Genomic DNA, 6,919 nt, shown 5'->3' with positions numbered 1-6,919 from the left:
TCTTCCTTCGATCAATGTGTTCCACTACGTAACCCTTAAAATGTCCAGCCACAGCATCGACTTCACGAGTAAGCCGCCATGAGGGGATCTTTAGAATCCCACTTGCCTGACACCTGTTGAGCCACAAGGTCTGAGTCTCCTAAGCATCTTACCCGGCTCAAGTTCATCTCTTTGGCCATCCAGAGACCATGGAGCAGGGCCTCGTACTCAGCTGCATTGTTAGTACAAGGAAACATAAGCCGGAGCACATAACAAAATTTGTCACCTCGAGGGGAAGTTAATACCACTCCAGCCCCCGAGCCTTCCAACTGTCTGGACCCATCAAAGTGAATAATCCAATAAGTGTTATCGGGCTTCTCTTCAGGTGCCTGTAGCTCTGTCTAGTCGTTGATGAAATCCACCAAAGCTTGAGACTTAATGGCAGTGCGCGGTACGTACTTCAGACCATGAGGCCCGAGCTCGATGGCCCATTTGGCGACTCGTCCTGTAGCCTCTCTGTTGTGAATAATGTCTCCCAAGGGGGCAGAACTTACCACAGTGATAGGGTGACCCTAGAAGTATTGCTTCAGCTTCCGGCCTACCATGAACACCCCGTAAACAATTTTCTGCCAATGAGGATATCTTTGTTTTGACTCGATGAGTACCTCACTGACATAATAAACCGGCTGTTGAACTGGATGTTCCTTACCAGCCTCCTTGCGCTCTACCACAATTGCCACACTGACGGCTCGTGAATTAGCAGCCACATATAATAGCAAAGGCTCTTTGTCAATGGGAGCCGCAAGAACCGGCAGCTCAGATAACTGCCTCTTCAAATCCTCAAAAGTAGTATTAGCAGCATCACTCCAGACAAAGGTGTCTGCCTTCTTCATCAATTGGTACAGCGGTAGGGCCTTCTCCCCTAACCGGCTTATGAACTGGCTTAAAGCGGCAACACGACCCGCCAATCACTGAACATCATTGATACATGCCGGTTTAGCCAAAGAAGTGATTGCCTTAATCTTCTCCGGATTAGCCTCGATACCCCTGTTTGAGACCAAGAATCCCAAAAGCTTGCCTGCAGGCACACCAAATACACACTTCTCCGGGTTAAGCATCATTTTGTAAACCCGGAGATTGTCAAAGGTTTCTCTGAGATCAGATATCAAGGTTTCTGCCTCTCTGGATTTCACCACTATGTCATCCACATAAGCATGAACATTGCGCCCAATCTGATTGTGGAGACAATTCTGTACACACCATTGATAAGTCGCCTGGGCACTTTTGAGCCCAAAAGGCATAGACACATAGCAGAAGGCTCCAAACGGGGTGATGAAAGCCGTCTTCTCCTGGTCCTTAACTGCCATCTTGATCTGATGATAACCAGAATAAGCATCCAAAAAGCTCAAACGCGCACAACCTGCCGTAGCATCAATGATTTGATCAATAAGGGGGAGAGCAAAAGGATCAGCCGAACAAGCCTTATTTAAGTCCGTGTAATCCACACACATCCGCCAGGTGCTGTTTTTCTTGAGTACGAGCACCGGGTTAGCCAACCACTCCGGGTGAAAAACTTCGACAATGAACCCAGCCGCCAAGAGCCGGGCGACCTCTTCTCCTATAGCTTTTCGTCGCTCTTCATTGAATCGCCGCAGAAACTGCCTGACCGGCTTATACTTCGGGTCAATATTAAGAGTGTGCTCAGCGAGTCCTCTCGGTACACCTGGAATGTCAGAAGGTTTCCATGCAAAGATGTCCCGGTTCTCACGGATGAACTCGATGAGCGCGCTTTCCTATTTAGGATCCAAGTTGGCACTGATGCTGAATTGCTTAGTTGAATCGCCCGGAGTAAAATCAACAAGCTTAGTCTCTGCAGCCGATTTAAACTTTATGGCTGGGTCATGCTCCGTAGTCGGCTTCTTGAGAGAAGTCATATCCACCAGGTCAACGTTATCTTGATAAAATTTGAGCTCCTTTGCTGCACAGACAGACTCGGCATAAGCTGCATCGCCTTCTTCGCATTCCAGGGCCACCTTTCGGCTTCCATGCACGGTGATGGTACCCTTGTAACCCGGCATCTTGAGCTGTAAATAAACATAACACGACCGCGCCATGAACTTGGCATAAGCCAGCCGCCCGAACAAAGCGTGATATGGACTCTTGATTTTTACCACGTCAAAAGTTAACTTTTCTGCCCTAGAATCATGCTCGTCTCCAAAGGCCACCTCTAGCTCAATCTTACCCACAGGATACGCCGATTTACCAGGCACTACTCCATGGAAGACGGTGTTGGAAGTCTTTAAATTCTTGTCAGTTAAGCCCATGCGCCAAAAGGTCTCGTAATAAAGGATGTTGATGCTGCTACCTCCATCCATGAGCACCTTAGTAAACTTATAACCACCAACCTGTGGTGCCACTACCAAGGCCAGTTGACCCGGATTATCAACCCGGGGAGGGTGATCCTCCCTGCTCCAGACAATAGGCTGTTCCGACCACCTCAAGTAATGAGGGACTGCCGGCTCAACAGAATTCACAGCCCTCTTATGAACTTTCTAATCACGTTTACACAAACTTGTGGTGAACACGTGATACTGCCCACTGTTTAGCTATTTTGGATGACTCTGATAACCCGACTGCTGCTGCTGCTGACCTCCTTGACCAGACTGTTGTTGATTATAACGACCCTGGCTTCCCTGAAAGCCGGATCCTGAGCCGCCGCCCGGGCCATGAAAGCCGCCAGCTCCTGAGCCGCCGCCCGGGCCATGAAAGCCGCCAGCTCCTGAGCCGCCGCCTGGGCCTTGATTGCCATCAAACATACTAGGATTCTTGAAGGCCTTCATGATTGCACAATCCTTCCATAAGTGAGTCGCTGGTCATTCTCGGGTGCCGTGTTTCGGGCAGGGCTCATTGAGTAATTGCTCAAGAGACGGGCCTGACCTGCCAAACCGGGGTGGCTTTCCTTTGCGCTTCTGATTGTTACCCTGTGCATTGGCCACAAATTCCAGGTTACCGTCCTCCTTACGCTTATTACCTCCTTGACTTGCCGGGTTATGCTGCTGACCCTTTCCATTGCCGTTCTTCTTTCCCTTCCCTATCTTTTCCTCATCAGACGCGGGATCCTTGGTACTATCAGAATCGGCATACTTGACTAAAGCCGCCATTAGCGTCCCCATATCATTGCAATCATGCTTAAGGCGCCCCAGTTTCTGTCTCAGAGGCTCAAAACGGCAATTCTTCTCCAGCATGAGAACTGCTGAGCCGGCATCCATCTTGTCAGACGAATGTATTATATCTTTGACCCGGCGTACCCAATGAGTCGTAGATTCATCTTCCTCCTGCTTACAATTTGTCAGGTCCACAATCGACATAGACTGCTTGCAAGTGTCCTTGAAGTTCTGGATGAAACGGGCCTTTAGCTCCGCCCATGAACCAATGGAATTGGGTGGCAAACCCTTTAACCAAGAATGGGCCGTTCCGTCCAACATCATGGTGAAGTATTTAGCCATCGCTTCATCGCTAACCTCCAGCAGATCCATGGCCATCTCATAACTTTCAATCCACGCCCCAGGCTGTAAATCGGCCGTATAATTCGGCACCTTTCGAGGTCCCTTGAAATCCTTGGGCAGACGGACATTACGTAGAGCCGGTATCAGACAAGGAACTCCTCCGGTTCTAGTAGCAACACCCGCCTCAACAAAAGTCGTCGGGTGAGCCGGTGAGTCCTGTTGGGCTGCTAGCTGAGCCGCTAGCTGAGCTGCCCGCTCGTCCTCCTGACGTATCCGATCCTGAACCGGGTTATACCCGCCGAGCTGGTTCCGGCGCTGAGTGCTACTTGACAAGGCCTCTGACTCCATGTGTCTACTGTAACTCGGGCTCCGATTTTGACGAGGCGGAGCTAACCAGGGCGGAGGAGTTGAGTGAATCATGTCTCGGCTGTAGGAGTAGGTCTCTTGCTGAGCCAGGGCTGTTTGGACAAGTTCCCTGATCTTCCGGGTTTCCACCGCTATCGGATCATCACCATCTACTGGGAGAGCCGCCAAACGTGCGGATGCTGCGATTAAGTTCTCCATGGGGTTGGAGAAGTGACCCTGTGGTATTGGCACGTAATGTGGCGGTGCCATATTGCCGTGAAGAGGCGCCGTCACCGGAGGCTAGACTGGGCCTCCCGCTCCGGATGTCATAAACTGATTTGCACCTGGCGGGTTACTTGGGCCGGCCCCGGGTGTAGCGAAGAGATTCCGAGGATCATAGATCTGAGGTAAACGGGACTGAGTTTTCTGATGTCTCCTCCTCATTACCTCATTAGATGCGTTTAAGCTCAACGTGAGCTGCAAGGCCTCTGCCTGAAGTAGCTGCGCCCACACGTCCAAAGCCGCCCGCTCTGTTGCTAATCTAGCATCTTCAGCTGCTAAGGTTTCCTTGGCCCGGCGATCTCGTCGCGAACCTGTGCCACCTCTGCCTCATGCTCAGATTGGTTCGCAGGGATGACTGTAACAGTTAACAAAGCCGTAAGCTTATCCATGAGATCCATCAGCACCTGAGCCGGTGAGCGCACAGGGCCTCCTGCCCCGGCTGCTCCTAACCCGGGCGTTATCGCCGCTGAGGCCATAGAATTTTGGCCGGGTTGAGTACCAGCCATGAAGACTCCTGCCTAGTTTGGCAACTCTGAAGGGTCCGGAATAGTGCTGCCATCGGAACAGCCCCCAAGCACACCATCTTGAACTTGATACAGCGAATCTGTTGAGCCGGCGGACGAATCACCGTCAGAGAGGACGGCCGGCTCACCATCACCTTCAGATCCTTCAAGAAGTTCACCTCCGTGGATGCAACCCACAAAGGCACGCTTCACGACGGGTTGAGCTCGGGCGGGTTTCGCATGCTGAGCCGTCTCGACGAGGTCGGTACAGCTGTCCGGCTCAGGGCCCGGCTCACCAATCTGGCCGATGAAGACGTGAATTCCGCCAAAGGGGACCCAGTATCCGTACTCAATTGAGCTGGCGTCGGGGCCCCAGCCTTCGTCGTCGATGTAGATCTTGCCGCGACGACTCTTGGTCATCCGGCCAACTGCGTATCCCTCGAGCCCTTCTAAGCTGCCCTTCAAGAACTCAAATCCACCGTGCGCTGGCCCCACGGTGGGCGCCAACTGTCATGGAATTGTCACGGCAGATGTCCTCTTGCAAGGACTTAATCATGGAGCCATCGCAGCTAGGAAGCTTGAAGGGGTTAATCGGGACAAAGGACACGCGAGGTTTATACTAGCTCAGCCCCTTACGGTGAAGGAAGGCCTACGTCTAGTTGGGTTGGAATTGCTTGATGTTTCGATGACCAGGGAGCGAGATACGCTATGCCCGGTTCTCGATTTGTTGTTTCTTACCCTAAGCCGCCAGCGGGTCGTCCCCTTATATACACGGGTCGACGCCCTATGGCTTACAGAGTCCTGGCCGGCTCATAAACAGTGTCCGGCTCGGTGACTAGTTACTTCTACCTTACAATACAAGTCATGCCCTCATGGCGGTTTATCACCATGGGCCATAAATCGCCTGTGGGCCTTTAGACCCTTTACTGAACCGCCATCTTCACGTCTTGGTCTTGGGCTTCAGATGGGCTTCTCTTTGCGTAACCCGGCCCCTCCTGGGCGGCTTACATAAATAGTTATATCCCCAACAAGATCTATAAAGCTGAAGTGGAAAACCAACTTGATCGAAAAAATCAAGAGGCTTAGGTCCGACCGTGGTGGAGAGTATTTTCCAATGAATTTGATGCTTTTTGTGCGGAACATGGTATAATCCATGAGAGGACGCCTCCCTATTCACCTCAGTCAAATGGGGTGGCCGAAAGAAAGAACCGTACTCTAACAGATTTGGTTAACGCCATGTTAGACACTTCGGGTCTCTCCAAGGCATGGTGGGGGGAGGTGATATTGACTGCATGTCATGTCCTAAACCGAGTTCCCACAAAGAACAAAGAGATAACTCCATTCGAGGAATGGGAGAAGAAAAGGTTAAAACTCTCTTATCTACGAACATGGGGTTGTTTGGCGAAAGTCAATGTTCCAATTCCAAAGAAGCGGAAGCTTGGACCAAAGACTGTGGATTGTGTTTTGCTGGGATATGCTTTTCATAGCACTGGCTATAGATTCTTGGTTGTAAAATCTGAGGTACCTGACATACATGTCGGTACGATCATGGAGTCGAATGATGCGACTTTCTTTGAAGATATGTTTCCCATGAAGGATATAGCTACCTCATCTAATCAGGAGATGCCTAGTTCATCGAATTAGGAACTAGTTACAATTACCGAACCTGCCATTTCGATGGAACACTTTGAAAGTCCTGTGGAGGAGAACAATGAAGTTCCTACTAGGAGCAAGAGACAAAGGACTGCAAAGTCCTTTGGTGATGATTTTCTTGTGTATCTCATAGATGACACTCCCAGTTCTATTTCAGAGGCCTATGCATCTGAAGATGCTGACTACTGGAAGGAAGCGGTTCGTAGCGAGATGGATTCCATCTTGGCGAATGAAACCTGGGAGATAACTGATCGTCCTTATGGGTGCAAACCTATAGGATGCAAATGGGTATTCAAGAAGAAGTTTAGGCCTGATGGTACTATTGAAAAGTACAAGGCTCGGCTCGTGGCTAAGGGTTATACCCAAAAGGAAGGTGAAGAATTCTTTGATACTTACTCACCTGTGGCTCGACTGACCACTATTCGAGTTCTACTTTCACTAGCTGCCTCGCATGGTCTTCTCGTTCATCAAATGGATGTTAAGTCTGCTTTTCTAAATGGAGAGTTGGACGAGGAAATTTATATGGAACAACCAGATGGGTTTGTACTAGATGGTCAGGAAGGGAAAGTGTGAAAGTTGCTGAAGTCTTTGTACGGACTTAACCAAGCACCCAAACAATGGCATGAGAAGTTTGAAAGAACTTTAACAGCT

Source organism: Triticum urartu, chromosome 5A (assembly GCF_056163025.1).
Source record: "Triticum urartu cultivar PI428250 chromosome 5A, HENAU_Tu73, whole genome shotgun sequence".
Lineage (NCBI taxonomy): Eukaryota > Viridiplantae > Streptophyta > Magnoliopsida > Poales > Poaceae > Triticum > Triticum urartu.
Note: the sequence above shows the minus strand (reverse complement) of the source record.